Source organism: Schistocerca gregaria, chromosome 11 (genome assembly GCF_023897955.1).
Source record: "Schistocerca gregaria isolate iqSchGreg1 chromosome 11, iqSchGreg1.2, whole genome shotgun sequence".
NCBI lineage: Eukaryota > Metazoa > Arthropoda > Insecta > Orthoptera > Acrididae > Schistocerca > Schistocerca gregaria.
In genome coordinates, this window is record NC_064930.1 from 82,975,048 (window position 1) to 82,998,639 (window position 23,592).

At 48.3% G+C, this 23,592-nt stretch overlaps 1 protein-coding gene and 1 non-coding gene across 2 annotated transcripts in view; one reads left to right on the forward strand and one right to left on the reverse strand.

Annotated features, from left to right (window-relative positions):
• Positions 1-23,592, forward strand: part of LOC126295328 (adenylate cyclase type 6) — a 2,630,635-nt gene that overhangs the window by 515,170 nt on the left and 2,091,873 nt on the right. The window lies entirely within an intron of this gene.
• On the reverse strand, positions 15,039-15,113 carry Trnas-cga (transfer RNA serine (anticodon CGA)). The gene has a single exon. It is a non-coding gene; the product is annotated as a tRNA-Ser (tRNA).

The window sequence follows — 23,592 nt, forward strand, 5'->3', positions numbered from 1 at the left end:
TAGTACAGCAGTTTAGCCGATAAGGCAATCGGTCAGGTGTGTCGATGATGCTTTAATCATTATGGGACTTATCTGAGGTCATCAGTCCCCTAGACTTAGAACTACTTAAACCTAACTAAGGACATCACACACATCCATGTCCGAGGCAGGATTCGAACCTCCGACCGTAGCGGCAGCGCGGTTCCGGACTGGAGCGCCTAGAACCGCTCGGCCACGGTGGCCGGCTGCACCTGACATTTTGCACTCACTTTAGTAACTGCAGCAACGTGACGACAGACAAGTCTGTTCTACATTTCCTGCAGGCTACGGACCATAACAGCCGCTTCTGGGAGAGGTGGTTACCTCGCCATAAACACGTCACAGACTTCAGTTTTTTTTTGGACAGCATAGTTGTGTGGAGATAACAGCGATTAACTTACGTATAATCAGTTATTCAAAATGACAGTCACAATCACATTATTTATTTTGCCGCCGACCGGTTTCAACCCGCGATGGGGTCATCTTCAGGGCAACTTACACCATATGGTCGCTCGCTGGAATCGTCACACTGCCTGGCCACAGTTGGTGAAGAGTTTGACCGGGCACTGAAAGACCTGAGTCGAAACAAGGACCCGGGAGTAGACAACATTCCATTAGAACTACTGAAGGCCTTGGGAGGGCCAGTCATGACAAAACTCTACCGTCTGGTGAGCAAGATGTATGAGACAGGCGAAATACCCTCAGACTTCAGGAAGAATATAATAATTCCAATCCCAAAGAAAGCAGGTGTTGACAGATGTGAAAATTGCAGAACTATCAGTTTAATAAGTCACAGCTGCAAAATACTAATGCGAATTCTTTACAGACGAATGGAAAAACTGGTAGAAGCGGACCTCGGGGAAGATCAGTTTGGATTCCGTAGAAATGTTGGAACACGTGAGGCAATACTAACCTTACGTTTTATCTTAGAAGGAAGGGCAAACCTACGTTTCTAGCATTTGTAGACTTAGAGAAAGCTTTTGACAATGTTGTTTGGAGTACTCTCTTTCAAATTCTGAAGGTGGCAAGAGTAAAATACAGGAAGCGAAAGGCTATTTACAATTTGTACAGAAAGCAGTTATAAGAGTCGAGGGACACGAAAGGGAAGCAGTGGTTGGGAAGGGAGTGAGACACGGTTGTAGCCTCTCCCCGATGTTATTCAATCTGTATATTGAGCAAGCACTAAAGGAAACAAAAGAAAAATTCGGAGTAGGTATTAAAATCCATGGTGAAGAAATAAAAACTTTGAGGTTCGCCGATGACATTGTAATTCTGTCAAACACAGGAAAGAACTTGTAAGAGCAGTTGAACGGAATGGATAGTGTCTTGAAGGGAGGATATAAGATGAACATCAACAAAAGCAAAACGAGGATAATGGAATGTAGTCGAATTAAGTCGGGTGATGCTGATCGAAATAGATTAGGAAATGAGACACTAACAGTACACTCCTGGAAATTGAAATAAGAACACCGTGAATTCATTGTCCCAGGAAGGGGAAACTTTATTGACACATTCCTGGGGTCAGATACATCACATGATCACACTGACAGAACCACAGGCACATAGACACAGGCAACAGAGCATGCACAATGTCGGCACTAGTACAGTGTACATCCACCTTTCGTAGCAATGCACGCTGCTATTCGCCTATGGAGACGATCGTAGAGATGCTGGATGTAGTCCTGTGGAACGGCTTGCCATGCCATTTCCACCTGGCGCCTCAGTTGGACCAGGGTTCGTGCTGGACGTGCAGAACGCGTGAGACGACGCTTCATCCAGTCCCAAACATGCTCAATGGGGGACAGATCCGGAGATCTTGCTGGCCAGGGTAGTTGACTTACACCTTCTAGAGCACGTTGGGTGGCACAGGATACATGCGGACGTGCATTGTCCTGTTGGAACAGCAAGTTCCCTTGCCGGTCTAGGAATGGTAGAACGATGGGTTCGATGACGGTTTGGATGTACCGTGCACTATTCAGTGTCCCCTCGACGATCACCAGAGGTGTACGACCAGTGTAGGAGATCGCTCCCCACACCATGATGCCGGGTGTTGGCCCTGTGTGCCTTGGTCGTATGCAGTCCTGATTGTGGCACTCACCTGCACGGCGCCAAACACGCATACGACATCATTTGCACCAAGGCAGAAGCGACTCTCATCGCTGAAGACGACAGGTCTCCATTCGTCCCTCCATTCACGCCTGTCGCGACACCACTGGAGGCGGGCTGCACGATGTTGGGGCGTGAGCGGAAGACGGCCTAACGGTGTGCGGGACCGTAGCCCAGCTTCATGGAGACGGTTGCGATTGGTCCTCGCCGATACCCCAGGAGCAACAGTGTCCCTAATTTGCTGGGAAGTGGTGGTGCGGTCCCCTACGGCACTGCGGCATGCGTCCGTGCGTCGCTGCGGTCCGGTCCCAGGTCGACGGGCACGTGCACCTTCCGCCGACCACTGGCGACAACATCGATGTACTGTGGTGACCTCAGGCCCCACGTGTTGAGCAATTCGGCGGTACGACCACCCGGCCTCCCGCATGCCCACTATACGCCCTCGCTCAAAGTCCGTCAACTGCACATACGGTTCACGTCCATGCTGTCGCGGCATGCTACCAGTGTTAAAGACTGCGATGGAGCTCCGCATGCCACGGCAAACTGGCTGACACTGACGGCGGCGGTGCACAAATGCTGCGCAGCTAGCGCCATTCGACGGCCAACACCGCGGTTCCTGGTGTGTCCGCTGTGCCTGGCGTGTGATCATTGCTTGTACAGCCCTCTCGCAGTGTCCGGAGCAAGTATGGTGGGTCTGACACAACGGTGTCAATGTGTTCTTTTTTCCATTTCCAGTAGTGTAGTAAAGGAGTTTTGCTATTTAGGAAGTAAAATAACTGATGATGGTCGAAGTAGAGAGGATACAATATGTAGACTGGCATTGGTAAGGAAAGCGTTTCTGAAGAAGAGAAATTTGTTAACATCGAGTATTGATTTAAGTGTCAGGAAGTCGTTTCTCAAAGTATTTGTTTGGAGTGTATCCATGTATGGAAGTGAAACATGGACAATAAGAAGTTTGGACAGGGAGAGAAAAGAAGCTTTCGAAATGTGGTGTTACAGATGAATGCTGAAGATTAGATGGGTAGATAACATAACTAATGAGGAGGTGTTGAATAGAATTGGGGAGAAGAGATACTTGTGGGACAGCTTGACAAGAAGAAGGGATCGGTTGGTAGGACATGTTCTGAGGCATCAAGGGATCACAAATTTAGCATTGGAGGGCAGCGTGGAGGGTAAAAACCAAGAGATGAATACACTAAGCAGATTCAGAAGGATGTAGGTTGCAGTGGGTACTGGGAGATGAAGCTTGCACAGGATAGAGTAGCATGGAGAGCTGCATCAAACCAGTCTCAGGACTGAAGACCGCAACAACAACAACAACAACAACAACAACAACAACAGTGGAATTTACACACCCTCCACCTCACTAATATGTCCTGCAGACCCTCCCCCCTCTTCCCCCTCCTAAAAAAAAGAAAAAACTGCCACATAATTCTGAATCAGTAGTTTATTAAGTGTGTAAATGAGGTGGTCAGTAGCTTGGAACAAAATAACCGTGTACTGTCTCCACTTATGTTGTTCCAAAAGCCACATTCCTCTTTTCATGTTTATATTTCGCTCTGGCATTATCTCTGACGTGATGCGATCACAAATGAGTGTTCTGAGCCAGATCAATTTTTTCGAGAGAGAGCCCTGTGCCCAAGTAAAAAATTCCATTGCAGCAACGTATTGCGCCAAACGCAAAATCATACAAGGTGTACAATTTTTCTTCCGCCGTTTGCCGATAGGTGGCGACAACGGTAGGTAGCGGTCGAAAGAAACAGATTGCAGACGTAAGCCAGGTATCTTCGATCTCGGTCAACATAACCTCATTCAAACATCAGTCGATTTGTGTCTGCACCATAAAGTTGTTCTTGATTGAAAATGTCAGTTTACGAGCCTAATTCTCGTCGTTTGCGGGAGGTTACTGTTTTGTTTCAATATGAAGAAAACAGCGGCTGAGTCTCATCGAATGCTCTCAAGCACGTATGGTAAGGACGCTTTTAGTGAAATAACGTGGTTTCAACGCTTCAAGAACGGTAGTTTTAACGTCGTAGACCGGCATATTGGTGGAAGAGAGAATGTTTTCGAAGACGCAGAATTGGAGACATTGCTGAGAGAAGACTCGCGTCAAACTCGAGAAGAATTGGCACGATTAGTGGGAGTGACTCAGCAAGCCATTAAAAAACGTCTCAAGGTTATGAGCATGATTCAGAAAGAAGGAACTTGGGAAACCAAGAAACGTTGAACGGCGTTTTTGTGTTTGTGAACAGTTGCTTCACAGCCAAAAACGGAAGGGATTTCTGCATCGCATTGTGACCGGGGACGAATAATTGGTTCACTAAACGCAAAAAAAAAAACGTTTCCACGTCGACTGCCAAACCGAATATTCTCGGCTCCAAGATCATGCTCTGCATTTGATGGGACCAGCTCGGCGCCGTGTACTATGAAGTGTTAAAATCGAGTGAAACAATTACAGCTCGTTATCGAACGCAATTAATGCGTTTGAGCAGAGCATGAGAGACAAACGGCCGGAATACAGCGAGAGGCACGATAAAGTGATTTTGCAGCATGACAACGCTCGACCCTATGTTGCAAAAGAGGTCAAAACGTGCTTGTAAACGTTAAAATGGGAAGTCCTACCCCACCCGCCGTGTTCTCCAGACATTGCTCCCTCTGACTATCACCTGTTTAGATGACTGGCGCCTGGCATGGCTGACCGACACCTCCGATCTCATGAAGAAGTCACAAATTGGATCGATTCGTAGGTCGCTTCAAACGATGAATAATTTTTTCGACGCGGGATTCGTACACTACCCGAAAGATGGGAGAAAGTAGTGGCCAGTGACGGAAAATACTTTGGATGATACATGTGTAACCAATTTGTTTCAAAATGGTTCAAATGGCTCTGAGCACTATGGGACTTAACATCTGTGGTTATCAGTCCCCTAGAACTTAGAACTACTTAAACCTAACTAACCTAAGGACATCACACACATCCATGCCCGAGGCAGGATTCGAACCAATTTGTTTCATTAAAGCCTTAAATGTTGGGGAAAAAACTGCGGAAGCAAAGTTGTACACCTTTTACAATCCCTATTTTCCATTGCAAACATTTTCGAATTACGCTCAGTGTCTTACGTCCTTGTGAACATCACAATAACTATAACCATTAACGAAATGATGGGCAGATCATATTTTTTTCTTTTTTTCTTTACAAAGTAGTTTCTCTAAAATCGTCTGAAAAGGACTGCAGGGCTTGTGTCTCGATTGTGTCATCGCTGACTGGCCTAAAGGTGACAAACACTTTTTCGCCTCCCCTTCCGGACAAAAGAATGAAGTCACCCAGCGCTTTGAACGAAAACTCGTCACAGAGAATCAGCCGCCGTATACCGCATGGACTCTACAAGAGAGACGTATTGCGACACGGAGAACTTTGCTGCTGAAGATTCCTGAGCTTATGGGTACAAGAAGAGTCGGAAAGTACACTCCTGGAAATTGAAATAAGAACACCGTGAATTAATTGTCAGGGGAAGGGGAAACTTTATTGACACATTCCTGGGGTCAGATACATCACATGATCACACTGACAGAACCACAGGCACATAGACACAGGCAACAGAGCATGCACAATGTCGGCACTAGTACAGTGTATATCCACCTTTCGCAGCAATGCAGGCTGCTATTCTCCCATGGAGACGATTGTAGAGATGCTGGATGTAGTCCTGTGGAACGGCTTGCCATACCATTTCCACCTGGCGCCTCAGTTGGACCAGCGTTCGTGCTTGACGTGCAGACCGCGTGAGACGACGCTTCATCCAGTCCCAAACATGCTCAATGGGGGACAGATCCGGAGATCTTGCTGGCCAGGGTAGTTGACTTACACCTTCTAGAGCACGTTGGGTGGCACGGGATACATGCGGACGTGCATTGTCCTGTTGGAACAGCAAGTTACCTTGCCGGTCTAGGAATGGTAGAACGATGGGTTCGATGACGGTTTGGATGTACCGTGCACTATTCAGTGTCCCCTCGACGATCACCAGAGGTGTACGGCCAGTGTAGGAGATCGCTCCCCACACCATGATGCCGGGTGTTGGCCCTGTGTGCCTCGGTCGTATGCAGTCCTGATTGTGGCGCTCACCTGCACGGCGCTAAACACGCATACGACCATCATTGGCACCAAGGCAGAAGCGACTCTCATCGCTGAAGACGACAGGTCTCCATTCGTCCCTCCATTCACGCCTGTCGCGACACCACTGGAGGCGGGCTGCACGATGTTGGGGCGTGACCGGAAGACGGCCTAACGGTGTGCGGGACCGTAGCCCAGCTTCATGGAGACGGTTGCGAATGGTCCTCGCCGATACCCCAGGAGCAACAGTGTCCCTAATTTGCTGGGAAGTGGCGGTGCGGTCCCCTACGGCACTGCGTAGGATCCTACGGTCTTGGCGTGCATCCGTGCGTCGCTGCGGTCCGGTCCCAGGTCGACGGGCACGTGCACCTTCCGCCGACCACTGGCGACAACATCGATGTACTGTGGAGACCTCACGCCCCACGTGTTGAGCAATTCGGCGGTACGTCCACCCGGCCTCCCGCATGCCCACTATACGCCCTCGCTCAAAGTCCGTCAACTGCACATACGGTTCACGTCCATGCTGTCGCGGCATGCTACCAGTGTTAAAGACTGCGATGGAGCTCCGTATGCCACGGCAAACTGGCTGACACTGACGGCGGCGGTGCACAAATGCTGCGGCCAACACCGCGGTTCCTGGTGTGTCCCTTGTGCCGTGCGTGTGATCATTGCTTGTACAGCCCTCTCGCAGTGTCCGGAGCAAGTATGGTGGGTCTGACACACCGGTGTCAATGTGTTCTTTTTTCCATTTCCAGGAGTGTATATTAGTTCCTCCCACATACACTATGTGATCAAGAGAATCCGGACACTTCCAAAAACATACGTTCTCCATAGCAGGTGCATTGTGCTGCCACCAACTGCCAGGGACTCCATATCAGCGACCTCAGCAGTCATTAGACATCGTCAGAGAGCAGAATGGGGCGCTCCGCGGAACTCACGGACTTCGAACGCGGTCAGGTGACTGGGTATCACTTGTGTCACACGTCAGCACGCGAGATTTCTACACTCCTAAACGTCCCTAGGTCCACTGTTTCAGATGTGATAGTGAAGTGGAAACTTGAAGGGACACGTACAGCACAAAAGCATACAGGCCGCCCTCGTCTGTTGACTGACAGAGACTGCCGCCGTTTGAAGAGGCTCGTTATGGGTAATAGGTAGACATCTACCCAGGCCATCACACAGGAATTCCAAACTCCATCAGGATCCAGTGCAAGTACTATGACAGTTGGGCGGGAGGTAAGGAAATTCAAATGTCACGGTCAAGCGGGAAATGCGAAGCGATGAATCGCTTGGTGTAAGGAGTGTAAACATTGGACCATTTAACAGTGGAAAAACGTTGTGTGGAGTGACGAATCACGGTACACAACATGGCCATCCGGTGGCAGGGTGTGGGTATGGTGAATGCCAGGTGAAAGTCATCTACCAGCGTGTGTAGTGGCATTAGTAAAACTCGGAGGTGGTGGTGTTATGGTGTGGTCGTGATTTTCATGAAGGGGGCTTGCACCCCTTGTTGTTTTGCGCGGCACTATCACAACACAAGCCTACGTTGATGTTTTAAGCACCTTCTTGCTTCTCACTGTTGAAGAGCATTTCAGGGATGGCGACTGCATCTTTCTAAACAACTGAGCACCTGTTGATAATGCACAGCCTGTGGGGGAATGGTTGCACGACAATAACATCCCTGTAATGGACTGGCCTGCGCAGAGTCCTGACCTGAATCCTATAGAACAGCGCTGGGGTGTTTTGGAGCGCCGACTTCCTGCCATGCATTGCCAACCGCAGCACCTTATTCTGCCTGTTTACATATATTTGTATTTAAATACACGTGCCTATACCAGTTTCTTTGGCGTTTCAGTGTAGACTGCACTGATAAATTTTAGGCTGTGCCACCAAAACGCCACCCAGTGAGGTGGTTATTATTTGTTGTTTCTATTAGTGTTGCAAGCAGTTCATGATTTACTGTCATCCCGCTTAACTTGTGTTGTGTGTTTTATTTCATGATTAATATGCTGTTGCCATATTTATAAAAGTTTGATCCAATGTTCGTATATTAATCACCTTGAATAATTGATCTTCATACATCCATAGTTGAAATGGATGATAGTGGGACATCATATTCTATAAATTTATATTAAAAATGAAGAAATTCCTCATGCTGTATTAAAAAGCTCTCCGTTCTTCAGGCCACAAGTGGCTCATCGGGACCATCCGAACGCCGTGTCATCCTCAGGTGGGGATGCAGATAGGAGGGGCGTGTGGTTAGCACACCGCTTTCCCGGTCGTTATGATGGTTTTTTGTGACCGGAGCCGCCGCTATTCGGTCGAGTAGCTCCTCAATTGGCAGCACGAGGCTGAGTGCACCCCGAAAAATGGCATCAGCACATGGCAACACAGATGGTCACCCATCCAAGTACCGGCCACGCCCGGCAGAGCCTAACTTCGATGATCTGAAGGGACTGGTGCATCTACTGCGGCAAGGCCGTTGCCCAGCTGTATTTAAGGTGTCGATTTTATTTTGAGAACTAGTTCCAACGTTGTAACAACGTTATATTCAGGCCCAACACTTGGTGATGTAGTAACTGCCCACCTTCCACAGAGAGCATGTCCATATGTCATCACTGACTTCTCGTATCAGCTGCATGCAGTTGGCATCAACAAGTGCTGAGCCTGAAGATGACAATAGTAACTACCCACCTTCCACACGGACCCATATCTCACCACAGACTTCTAGTATTGACGTAAACAAATGTCGGGCCTGAAGATGACTTTGTTACAACGTTGAAACTAGTTGCCAAAATAAAAGCGACACCTTAAATACAGCTGCAGGAATTCCCACATTTTAATATCAATTGAATAATTGAGTTCAGTAACGACAGGGCCAAAATTTTATTAATTTTTCTCAACACTCCATTTTTGTATTAGGTTCTGGTAATAGTGATCATCCCGAATTCAGGCTAGCAATAACAGTCACTCTCAGATTTTATTTAGGAGAGACAGGCCATGTAGAGAAGTGGATGGCTTGCAAGTTAAAGCGATTGCTGTCAGCTTATAAGCTTGCATTCCTGTGTGGTCTTTCAGCTGAAACTGCAAGACCAGGGTAGTGTTGGAAGTAACAATGATCGAGCCTAATATGCGTTGAAATGGGAAGCACCCTCTGCTGTGTACTCCACAGTGGCTTTGCACAGTAGGAAGTCGGGTAGCTACGAGTATCAGCTGCAGACAGCGGACAGGCGGGAATCGTGTGGTACATCCGTGAAGAAGGCTCTTTCTGTGTACACTTTCTCTGTCTCTCCCTCCCCCCTCCCCCCCCCCCTCCCGCTCTCCACGTGCAACCATCCCTGTGTCCCTACCCTACTCTGAAGGTAAGCCCCCTGTTCGCGGAGACAATCTTCTCAGAGAGCGCCGACCCATCTCGAGAGCAAACACCGACCGGAATGGATGCCGAGGGGGGAACCACCGAGATGACGTCACGGCCTGCTGAGGCGAGAAAGCGGTCTCTGCTCTCTCGCTAGCGTGGGAAGGCAACAGGCGAACAGGCGGCAGTGGAGGGTTTGGGGGGGGGGGGGGGGGGGGGCGGAGGGTCAGGCTACAGGTGATGCAGCCATACTCAAGGGAGGGGCGGAGCCATATTCAGACCTAGGTAGACTAGGCGGCGGAACTTTAGCGATGGCTTTACAAAGTCACAGCTTTTTATAAACAGTTTGTTGACGAGTGTTAAAAAGAGAATGCAAATTAAACTCGCTGTGAAATGGATATCAACTACATCAGCAAGAAACAGCTTAAATATCATGAACGGTCTGGACAGGCAACAGCAAACGGACAGAGTTTGTTTTAGTAACGACGTTAGGTCGTGAAAGTTGACCATTATACACTTTGATGTGTTTCTTGAGTTTCTCCCGGCGTATTTGATAATCCAAATATCCACGGGTGTACTGCCGGTCTATAGTGTCCAACGGGCACAATATTTCGGCGATCAAACATGTCGCCATCATCAGGTGAACTGACGGACTGAGCTCCTGTGAACGTGCCGGCACGGAGATCCGTACGCTATGGCTGCTCAGGGGGAACTGGGTTCGGTCGTGGCGGCGGCCGATTTAAATACCCTCCGCCCGCGGCGCGCTCCCTCCGCCGTCCGCGCCCCGCGCCACGGTAGCGCGGTGGAACAGATTGCGACGGCGTCTGAGATGACGTCGGTGTGATGGCTCTGTCCGCCGTGGTCGTCACAACTATGCGTTTGCTCGATTTACTCTTGATTAACCCAATCGCTGGTTCCCAAGCCTTGCTAAGATTATAGCCACAGTCACGGTTTATGAGGTCGTCATTGGTGCGAATTTCGATGGCCTCTCTAACAACTGCGATACATCTCCTCCCCGTAAAGGTGTCTTACCGGCTGACAAAGGCAATGCTACAGTTGTTGTCTCCCGTAAGGACTACACTGATAAGATGCAGAGCCTGCTAAATGACGATTCCTACCGGAAGATCAGCGTTGACCCTACAAAGAAGGTGGAGAACAAGACGAGGGTTCTTCTCAAGGACGCAGATTTACCGGAGGGTGACGCTAAGAAATTGTTACCCCAAGGTCCGGTACCGCCTAGACTATATGGACTCCCGAAGGTTCACAAAGAGGGGGTACCATTACGCCCCATTGTCAGCAACATCAGGGCACCTACATATTTGTTGGCCAAATACCTGACGGGAATATTAAGTCCTTATGTGGGTAAATGCCCTCATCAAATCCGTAATTCCGTGGATTTTGTTAAACGCCTTGACAGCTTCAGGTTGGATGAGTCAGATATCATGGTGAGTTTTGACGTCGTTTCCTTGTTTACGAGGGTACCCCTGCGAGAGTCGCTAGAGTTGATTGGTCAGAGGTTTGACGAGAATACCACTGAACTTTTTAGGCATGTCTTGACTTCCACGTATTTTCTTTTTAACGGAGAATACTACGAACAAACGGAGGGAGTCGCCATGGGTAGCCCACTCTCACCGGTGGTGGCGAATTTGTACATTGAGAACTTCGAGGAGGAAGCCCTGTCGTCATCCGAATGGAAACCTACTTGCTTTTTCCGTTAGGTGGACGACACGTTCGTCATCTGGCCACATGGTATGGATAAACTCCTTGACTTCCTTACACATCTAAACTCCATACACCCCAACATCAAATTCACTATGGACACTGAAACGGAGGGTAAATTACCTTTCCTTGACGTCTTGGTCAGGAGAAGGGCTGACGGCACCCTAGGTCTTGGGGTGTATCGAAAGACAACACACACTGATCTGTATTTGCACGCAGACAGCTGCCACCACCCTTCACAGAGGAATGGGGTACTTAAAACTCTAGTACATAGGGCGCGCACTATCTCTGACACAGAGAGTCTACCCCAGGAATTGGAACATCTGAGAACTATATTTCGAAAAAATGGGTACTCAAAGTGGCAGTTCAACGTGCTCTCCACCCAACCACTACAGCACAACCTGTGGAGATGGATGAAATCACGAGGGAGGAGAAAGGCACTGCGTTTATTCCATACACAGGCGCACTCTCGGGGAAAATCGCCCGCATTCTGAAGAAACACCGGGTGGGAACTGTGTTTTGTCCTCCGAATAAAACTCGTGCACTGGTGGGGAGCTCCAAAGATGACCTCGGTTTGAGGAAGGCCAGCGTGTACCAGATTCCGTGTGAATGTGGCAAGTCGTATATTGGTCAGACGATGCGTACCGTCGAGGATCGTTGCCGTGAACACCAGAGGCACACTCGACTGATGTATCCGAGCAAGTCGGCGATCGCTGAACATTGTCTGTCGGAAAATCACGCTATGGAGTATGAACGCACGAGGATTCTGGTACAGACGTCGAGATACTGGGACAGCGTTGTTAGAGAGGCCATCGAAATTCGCACCAATGACGACCTCATAAACCGTGACTGTGGCTATAATCTTAGCAAGGCTTGGGAACCAGCGATTGGGTTAATCAAGAGTAAATCGAGCAAACGCATAGTTGTGACGACCACGGCGGACAGAGCCATCACACCGACGTCATCTCAGACGCCGTCGCAATCTGTTCCACCGCGCGACCGTGGCGCGGGGCGCGGACGGCGGAGGGAGCGCGCCGCGGGCGGAGGGTATTTAAATCGGCCGCCGCCGCGACCGAACCCAGTTCCCCCTGAGCAGCCATAGCGTACGGATCTCCGTGCCGGCACGTTCACAGGAGCTCAGTCCGTCAGTTCACCTGATGATGGCGACATGTTTGATCGCCGAAATATTGTGCCCGTTGGACACTATAGACCGGCAGTACACCCGTGGATATTTTGATTATTATACACTTTATTTAGAGTCGTGCCTACTCATGTTGTGAATGTTAAGAAGGCAAATCTCATTGCACGCAATCAAGCTTTGCGATGGGAAAGTCGCTACCACTGTCATAGGCGTTGCAATTGTCGACATTCAAGCAGCGCGGGCTAGCCGAGCGGTCTGTAGCGCCTTGTCATGGCCCACGCGGCTGCCCCCGTCGGAGGTTCGAGTCCTTTAGGGCATGGGTGTGTGTATTGTCCTTAGCGTAAGTTAGTTTAAGTACTGTGTAAGCGTGGAGACCGATGACTTCAGCAGTTTGGTCCCATAAGACTTTACCACAAATTTCGACATTCAAACATACAGCGAAATGAAACTTGCTGACAGATTAAAACTGTATGCCCGACCGAGACTCGAACTCGGGACCTTTGCCTTTCGCGGGCAAGTGCTCTACCAACTGACCTACCCCAGGCACGACTCACGCCCCGTTCTCGAAACATATCCGCAATATCCTTTCTTTCAGGAGTGCTAGGACTGCCAGGTTCGCGGCAGAGGTTCTGTCAAGTCCGTCAGAATGCACAGTGGATTGAATGCATGCTGGCGATCTGACAGGATGCTTACTTACGTGTCACCTGTCAGAGTTGTATCTAGTCGTATCACGGGTCTCGTGTAATTCCAACTGCACACACCCCACACCATTACAGAGCCTCCACCAGCTTGAACAGTCCAGTGTTGACATGCAGGGTGCATGGATTCATCATGTTGTCTACATATCCGTACGAGTCCATCCGCTCGATAAAGTTTGAAACGAGACTCGTCTGAACAGGCAACATGTTACCAGTCATCAACAGTCCAATGGCTGGCCGGAGTTGCCGAGCGGTTCTAGGCGCTACAGTCTGGAGCCGCGCGACTGCTACGGTCGCAGGTTGGAATCCTGCCTCGGGCATGGATGTGTGTGATGTCCTTAGGTTAGTTAGGTTTAAGTAGTTCTAAGTTCTAGGGGACTGATGGCCTCAGCAGTTGTCCCATAGTGCTCAGAGCCACTTGAACCATGTGGACAGTCCAATGTCGGTGTTGACGGCGCAGGCGGGGCATAAAGCTTTGTGTCGTGCAGTCATCGAGGCTACACCAGATATCCGGTGGCTCTGGAAGCCCATATCGATGATGTCGTTCGCACGCTGGCTTTTGTTGACGGCCCAGAATCGAAATGTGCAGCAGGGTTGCACTTGTGTCACGTTGAACGATTTCATTCGTCGTTGGTCCCGATCTTGCTGGGTCTTTCCCCGGCCGCAGTGATGTCGGAGATTTCATGTTTTGCTGTGTTCCTGATATTCACGGTACACTCGTAAAATAGTTGTACGGGAAAATTCCCACGTCATCGCTACCTCGGAGGTGCTATGTCCCTAACGCCGACTGTAACACCACTTCAAACTCACTTGTTGATGTCCTGCTATTGTGACAGAGGTAACCGATCTAACAACTGCGCCAGACAGTTTTTGTGTTATACAGGGTGTTACAAAAAGGTACGGCCAAACTTTCAGAAACATTCCTCACACACAAAGAAAAAACATACGTTATGTGGACACGTGTCCGGAAACGCTTACTTTCCATGTTAGAGCTCATTTTAGTTTCGTCAGTATGTACTGTCCTTCCTCGATTCTGATGATCAAGTTGTAAAGTTTCACAATCAACATGTGTGGACTGACGAGAATCCGCACATAATTGTGCAATCACGTCATCAACACAGATTTTCTGTGGACGTTTGGGCAGGCATTGTTGGTGATGTCTCGATTGGGCCCCACGTACTTCCACCTACGCTCAATGGAGCACGTTATCACGATTTCATATGCGATACTCTACTTGTGCTGCTAGAACATGTGCCTTTACAAGTACGACACAACATGTGGTTCATGCACGATGGAGCTCCTGCACATTTCAGTCGAAGTGTTCGTACGCTTCTCAACAACAGATTCGGTGACCGACGGATTGGTAGAGGCGGACCAATTCCGTGGCCTCCACGCTCTCCTGACCTCAACCCTCTTGACTTTCACATATGGGGGCATTTGAAAGCTCTCTTCTACGCAACCCCGGTACCAAATGTAGAGACTCTTCGTGCTCGTATTGTGGACGGCTGTGATACAATACGCCATTCTCCAGGGCTGCATCAGCGCATCGGGGATTCCGTGCGACAGAGGGTGGATACATGTATTGTCGCTAACGGAGGACATTTTGAACGTTTCCTGTAAGAAAGTGTTTGATGTCACGTTGGTACCTTCTGTTGCTGTGTGTTTCCATTCCATGATTAATATGATTTGAAGAGAAGTAATAAAATGAGCTCTAACATGGAAAGTAACCGTTTCCGGACACATGTCCACATAACATATTTTCATTCTTTGTGTGTGAGGAATGTTTCCTGAAAGTTTGACCGTACCTTTTTGTGACACACGGTATAAGAATGAGATTTTCACTCTGCAGCGGAGTGTGAGCTGATATGAAACTTCCTGGCAGATTAAAACTGTTTGCCCGACCGAGACTCGAACTCGGGACCTTTGCCTTTCGCGGGCAAGTGCTCTACCAACTGAGCTACCGAAGCACGACTCACGCCCGGTACTCACAGCTTTACTTCTGCCAGTACCTCGTCTCCTACCTTCCAAACTTTACAGAAGCTCTCCTGTGAACCATGCAGAACTAGCGCTCCTGAAAGAAAGGATATTGCGGAGACATGGCTTAGCCACAGCCTGGGGGATGTTTCCAGAATGAGATTTTCACTCTGCAGCGGAGTGTGCGCTGATATGAAACTTCCTGGCAGATTAAAACTGTGTGCCCGACCGAGACTCGAACTCGGGACCTTTGCCTTTCGCGGGCAAGTGCTCTACCAACTGAGCTACCGAAGCACGACTCACGACCAGTACTCACAAGTTTTACTTCTGCCAGTATCCGTCTCCTACCTTCCAAACTTTACAGAAGCTCTTCTGCGAAACATGCAAAACTAGCACTCCTGAAAGAAAGGATATTGCGGAGACATGGCTTAGCCACAGCCTGGGGGATGTTTCCAGAATGAGATTTTCACTCTGCAGCGGAGTGTGCGCTGATATGAAACTTCCTGGCAGATTTGGTAGAGCACTTGCCCGCGAAAGGCAAAGGTCCCGAGTTCGAGTCTCGGTCGGGCACACAGTTTTAATCTGCCAGGAAGTTTCACCCTGTATAAGTGTCGTCGACTGTAGCGCCGCAATCTCCCTGCTTACATATGTCTGTATTTGAACACGCATGTACCGGGTGATCAAAAAGTCAGTATAAATTTGAAAACTGAAGAAATCACGGAATAATGTAGATAGAGAGGTAGGGGAAGGCGGTGGGCAAGATATGGAAGCTAACTTTAAACCCTTACAAAAGGGACAAAAATAAACAAATTCAAGTAGGTTTTATTATCATTTGTTTATTTCACCATTGAATGGCAATAGCATGCAAAGAAACCTGCAAACTTGTTACATTTAGTTAGAAATATGTCGATTTGAAACAAATTGCCAATTCCCCGTCTTGCCCTATATGCCGGGTAAGATGGGGAATAGCATGAATTCATCTCTAAAGCTTAAATAAGGACTGGAATGACGAAATCAGGTGACGATAAGGTTTCGAAACATGGTTATGCGAATTGTAGAATCAGGTATTCCGTTTTATTTAGGCCTCTTACTTTCACACTGTACACAAGTGTGGACAGCCTCGTCATCACCACTTTCTGCCCCTGCACGAGTGTCGGGGGCACCCCGGCGCTGAAACACAGATTTCTGTGGCACGTTGAACTGTCGAGCAGCCCTGAAAGACGCCATATGACCCTCCGTAACAGCATCCACAGCACCCTACATTGACTCCAGTGACCAATCTTGCCTACACGTTTGTCGCCGATACTTGCGAACCATCTGAAATAAAACACGTGGAACGTACTATTGAGTCAGATCATTCCTGCTAATCTGTATTATACAGTAAATACGATATTTCCAATAGTCAGTCGTTAATGCTTGGCAAGAATACAGACTTTGCAGATTTTGTGTATTTTTATTCACCATATAGCCTAAGGCATGCTTTGTAATTAATTAGGAAACGTTGGAATAACGAATACCATTATATTTACAATTGTATTCAACGTATAATGTGTTGTTGTTGTTGTTGTTGTTGTGGTCTTCAGTCCTGATACCGGTTTGATGCTGCTCTCCATGCTACTCTAGCCTGTGCAAGCTTCTTCATCTGCCAGTACCTGCTGCAACCTACATCCTTCTGAATCTGCTTACTGTATTCATCTCTTGGTCTCCCTCTACGATTTTTACCCTCCACGCTGCCCTCCAATGCTAAATTTGTGATCCCTTGACGCCTCAAAAAATGTCCTACCAACCGGTCCCTTCTTCTGGTCAAGTTGTGCCACAAACTCCTCTTCTACCCTATTCTATTCAATACCTCCTCATTAGTTATTTGATCTACCCATCTAATCTTCAGCATTCTTCTGTAGCACCACATTTCGAAAGCTTCTATTCTCTTCTTGTCCAAACTATTTCTCATCCATGTTTCACTTCCATACATGGCTACACTCCAATGTACGTGTTCAAAACACGCAGCGAGGTAAACACATGAGACGATAAGAACGTAATGGTTGGACAAATAGTAGGGGCAAGAACGGAGGAGTTCCCCATCCTGCCCCACCCCGCCTTCCCCTACCATTCTGTCAGGTTATGTTACGCCTACATGAACACTATGTAATGAACACTGACTACTGACACAGCACTTTGCTGTTAATAAGACGTAGTATTCAGTGCTATATATACAGTCTGGACAAATGTTCACGAAACACATGTTTTAGGATCTCGAAAGGCGTAAAACATTGCAAATCAGTATAACAATTGTACGTACCTTGCAAAGCTCACAGAAACCGCCGCGAAACTAAGGTTCAGCAATGTCAACACACTGGGACCTGTGTATTGATAATGTTGACGTAGCTATCCACAGATAGCAGCACTCTAACTGGAGCTTATAGCCCTTCCCCGCCTTACCCCACCTCCCCGCCTTCCCCTACAAATTGACACACATGCTTGGAATAACATGAGGTTTTATTAGAACCAAAAAAACACAAAAGTCCAAAAAAATGTCCGACAGATGGCGCTTCATCTGATCAGAATAGCAACAATTAGCATAACAAAGTGAGACAAAGCAAAGATGATGTTCTTTACAGGAAATGCTCAATATGTCCACCATCATTCCTCAACAGTAGCTATAGTCGAGGAATAATGTTGTGAACAGCACTGTGAAGCATGTCTGGAGTTAGGGCGTCGGATGTTGTCTTTCAGCATCCCTAGAGATGTCGGTCGATCACGATACACTTGCGACTTCAGGTAACCCCAAAGCCAATAAGCTGGGGACCTGGGAGGCCAAGCATGACGAAAGTGGCGGCTGAGCACACGATCACCACCAAACGACGCGCGCAAGAGATCTTTCAAGCATCTAGCAATATTGGGTGGAACGCCATCCTGCATAAACATCGTACGTTCCAGCAGGTCTTCATCAACCACGCTGGGGATGATACGATTCTGTAACATATCGGCGTACCTCTCACCCGTCACGGTAGCAGTTACTAACGGTTTGCTGTCCAGCTCCATCTGTCGGATATTTTGTGAACTTTGTATTTTTTTCGTTCTAATAAAACCCCATGTCATTCCAAGCATGTGTGTCAATTTTTAACTCTCTATGTACATTATTCTATGGTTTATTAAGTTTTCAAATTTATACTGACTTTTTGATCACCCGGTATATTAATCGGAGGACCGCCTTCTGCCGTCCTAGTGTCTGAAAGACTTTGTTTGTGGCTGGAGTTCTTCCATCGTCGCAGACGAGTACGAGAACCATCACTTAGACGCACTGGACGCGGTAGATGCAGTGATATCGCAAATTGCTTCGGCTTATTAGGGTTATAACAGCTAAACAGCTGTGATCGTGTTAGTTTATTTCCACTGACGTTCCACCCCACCGTAGATCATCTTTGAAAGTAGTGTCTTCTAGTGTTTGGTACGTAGATGATGTCAGTCATTTCGCGTTATTGATATTAGATCGCGCAGTCAGAATAAGGGACCGAGTTGGGCAACTGATTAGTAATTTTACTCAGGACATGTAAACTTTGGAATACAAAGTTTTTTTTTAAATCTACAATAAATATACACTCCTGGAAATTGAAATAAGAACACCGTGAATTCATTGTCCCAGGAACGGGAAACTTTATTGACACATTCCTGGGGACAGATACATCACATGATCACACTGACAGAATCACAGGCACATAGACACAGGCAACAGAGCATGCACAATGTCGGCACTAGTACAGTGTATATCCACCTTTCGCAGCAATGCAGGCTGCTATTCTCCCATGGAGACGATCGTAGAGATGCTGGATGTAGTCCTGTGGAATGGCTTGCCATGCCATTTCCACCTGGCGCCTCAGTTGGACCAGCGTTCGTGCTGGACGTGCAGACCACGTGAGACGACGCTTCATCCAGTCCCAAACATGCTCAATGGGGGACAGATCCGGAGATCTTGCTGGCCAGGGTAGTTGACTTACACCTTCTAGAGCACGCTGGGTGGCACGGGATACATGCGGACGTGCATTGTCCTGTTGGAACAGCAAGTTCCCTTGCCGGTCTAGGAATGGTAGAACGATGGGTTCGATGACGGTTTGGATGTACCGTGCACTATTCAGTGTCCCCTCGACGATCACCAGAGGTGTACGGCCAGTGTAGGAGATCGCTCCCCACACCATGATGCCGGGTGTTGGCCCTGTGTGCCTCGGTCGTATGCAGTCCTGATTCTGGCGCTCACCTGCACGACGCCAAACACGCATACGACCATCATTGGCACCAAGGCAGAAGCGACTCTAATCGCTGAAGACGACACGTCTCCATTCGTCCCTCCATTCACGCCTGTCGCGACACCACTGGAGGCGGGCTGCACGATGTTGGGGCGTGAGCGGAAGATGGCCTAACGGTGTGCGGGACCGTAGCCCAGCTTCATGGAGACGGTTGCGAATGGTCCTCGCCGATACCCCAGGAGCAACAGTGTCCCTAATTTGCTGAGAAAGGCGGTGCGGTCCCCTACGGCACTGCGTAGGATCCTACGGTCTTGGCGTGCATCCGTGCGTCGCTGCGGTCCGGTCCCAGGTCGACGGGCACGTGCACCTTCCGCCGACCACTGGCGACGACATCGATGTACTGTGGAGACCTCACGCCCCACGTGTTGAGCAATTCGGCCTCCCGCATGCCCACTATACGCCCTCGCTCAAAGTCCGTCAACTGCACATACGGTTCACGTCCACGCTGTCGCGGCATGCTACCAGTGTTAAAGACTGCGATGGAGCTCCGTATGCCACGGCAAACTGGCTGACATTGACGGCGGTGGTGCACAAATGCTAGCGCCATTCGACGGCCAGCAGCGCGGTTCCTGGTGTGTCCGCTGTGCCGTGCGTGTGATCATTGCTTGTACAGCCCTCTCGCAATGTCCGGAGCAAGTATGGTGGGTCTGACACACCGGTGTAAATGTGTTCTTTTTTCCATTTCCAGGAGTGTATAAACAGGAACAACGTTTATCATTTAGTAGTATAAGTTGCCTTTTTCATTTATGTTTAGAATGTAATTTATATGTTAAAGAGCATAAAGAGATCCTCAGATCTGCTTTAGGGGCCAAATCTTCATTTTAGCGTTTATTATTTTCCATTGCACACAATCATTTTACACCCGTCGGAGTAGCATCTTGGACCTGTTATTAGCTCTGACGGCATCTTAATCAGTTGGTTTGTGCAGCAGTCGACCAGTCCAACGTAACACTCAAGTCTGCGAACTCTATGTGGGACGTACAACATCAGACGCCATTACTCCGGACGTGCTTTACAGTGCTGTTCACAACATTATTCCTCGACTACCGCTATTGTTGAGGAATTACGGTTGACATATTGAGCAATTCCTGTAAAGAACACCATCTTTGCTTTATCTTACTTTGTTATGCTAATTATTGCTATTCTGATCAGATGAAGCGCCATCTGTCGGACATTTGTTCAACTTTTGTACTTTTTTTGTTCTAATAAAAGCCCATGTCATTACAAGCACGTGTGTCAATTTTTACCTCTCTATCTACATTATTCTGTGGTTTATTAAGTTTTCAAATTTATACTGACTTTTTGATCACGCAGTATATACCAGAGTCTTTGGAGGTTCAGTGTGGAACGTGGGTTAAAGAATCGCGACTTACATGTTCACCTCCACGCTACTACACGTTGCGTTTCTCTAGCTTTCCGAAATTTATTTCTTCCAGAACTGACCCCTTGTCGTATGCTCCACGCGGGCGTTGCAGTCCATTCCTGACTTAGAAACACATACGAGGAGTCGGAACTGGGGCTCGGAGCAAAGCACACGTAGAAACTGAGTAGCGATAACGGTGCTACCAACAGTTCGGTGCAAACGCTACCGAGCAGCAAATCAAACACTAGCCCGCAGTCGGCGTGTTTGCCGAGGTAATGCTGATCCAGCCGTCGCGCAGTTTGGCAGTCTATACACCTTTCGGCGCGCGGTCGGTTCCACAGAGCATAGAAGGATCCTTCTATGCTGTCCTTCTATGCTCTGTGGTCGGTTCCCCCCCCCCCCCCCCCCTTCCCCCGCGAAGCGTCGCTCAGTGGGGCCAAATCCCCAAAAAGCTGGCCAAAAGTCGAAAACGTTATAAATTCGATTGAAAGTCAGCATTCGGGGGTTTTCGGGATCGCTGATTATGAATCCGTAGTCAAGATTTGAAATAAAAACAAAATGGTGGATTTAACATTAATCACTTTAATATTCGAAAGTATAAAATATATCCGTATGTTGTATAACACAATAAAACATACAATAGGTTGATTCAAAATTCATAAATCGTCATCCTAAGAATGAGTTGGTTCACGATCAGTTGATTCAACTTTTGAATCGTTGGAGGTAACTGTATTTGCTGGTATACTTGGCGCAACCAACAATGAAACTTCTTCTGCAGGCAGCGACTACGAGTTTTTTGGCCTTGAAATAAATGGATCGGATATTAATACACTACTGGCCATTAAAATTGCTACACCACGAAGATAACGTGCTACAGACGCGACATGTGACCGACAGGAAGAAGATGCTGTGATATGCAAATGATTAGCTCTTCAGAGCATTCACACAAGGTTGACGCCGGTGGCGACACCTACAACGTGCTGACATGAGGAAAGTTTCCAACAGATTTCTCATACACAAACAGCAGTTGACCGGCGTTGCCTGGTGAAACGTTGTTGTGATGCCTCGTGCAAGGAGGAGAAATGCGTACCATCACGTTTCCGACTTTGATTAAGGTCGGATTGCAGTTTATCGTTTCGCGCCATTGCTGCTCGCGTTGGTCGAGAACCGATGACTGTTAGCATAATATGGAATCGGTGCGTTCAGGAGGGTAATACGGAACGCCGTGCTGGATCCTAACAGCCTCGTTTCACTAGCAGTCGAGATGACAGGCATCTCATCCGCATGGCTGTAATGGATCGTGCAGCCACGTCTCGATCCCTGAGTCAACAGAAGGGAACGTTAGCAAGACAACAACAGTCTGCACGAACATTTCACGACGTTTGCAGCAGCAAACCGTGGCTGCGGTTACCCTCGACGCTGCATCACAAACAGGAGCGCCTGCGATGTTGTGCTCACCGACGAACCTGAGTGCACGAATGGCAAAACGTCATTTTTTAGGATTAGTCCAGCTTCTGTTTACAGCATCACGATGATCGCATCCGTGTTTGGCGACATCGCGGTGAATGCACATTGGAAGCGTGTATTCGTCATCGCCATACGGGCGTATCTCCCGGCGTGATGGTGTGGCGTGCCATTTCCTACACGTCTCGGTCACCTCTTGTTCGCATTGACGGCACTTTGAACAGTGGAAATTACATTTTAGATGTGCTACGACCCGTCGCTCTACCCTTCATTCGATCCCTGCGAAACCCTACATTTCAGCAGGATAATGCACGACCGCATGTTGCAGGTCCTGTACGGGCGTTTCTGCATAGCGAAAATGTTCGACTGCTGCCCTGGCCAGCACATTCTCCAGATCTCTCACCAATTGAAAACGTCTGGTCAATGGTGGCCGAGCAACTGGCTCGTCACAATACGCCAGTCACTACTCTTGAGCCGGCCGCGGTGGTCTCGCGGTTCTAGGCGCGCAGTCCGGAACCGTGCGACTGCTACGGTCGCAGGTTCGAATCCTGCCTCGGGCATGGATGTGTGTGATGTCCTTAGGTTAGTTAGGTTTAAGTAGTTCTAAGTTCTAGGGGACTAATGACCACAGCAGTTGAGTCCCATAGTGCTCAGAGCCATTTGAACCATTTGAACTACTCTTGATGAACTATGGTATCGTGTTGAAGCTCCATGGGCAGCTGTACCTGTACACGCCATCCGAGCTCTGTTTGACTCAATGCACAGGCGTATCAAGGCCGTTGTTACGGCCAGAGGTGGTTGTTCTGGGTACTGATGTCTCAGGATCTGTGCAACGAAATTGCGTGAAAATGTGATCACATGTCAGTTACAGTATAATATATTTGTCCAACGAATACCCGTTTATCAACTGCATTTCTTCTTGGTGTAGCAATTTTAATGGCTAGTAGTGTAATAAATGTAAAAAAATGTCTTCCAGTGTTTCGGCTCGAGAACATATTCTCGCAAAAGCTTCACGAAACTTTTTTCATGTACTTATTGGTAGACTCTTGGACGTCTTCTAACAACTGCCTTATCGGCAATACAGTCGAGTTTATCACTTCCGCGCCATGAATTAATACCTTATTTACCGAAGTTGGCACGTAGAACCATGGATATCACTGCACGAAGTAGCGAGCTGTCTGTAAGGCATAATCTTGGAATTTTATGAAATCGATTTCGTGGTCACTCGAGATTGTTTGCAGTAAGACTTGCAAACGCTTAATCAAGTCCTGATCTACCCTTGATCTCTCTCCTGCCTCCGAACCTTAGTCCCGTGTGACGCACGGTTGGCCGTTTTATTACTCAT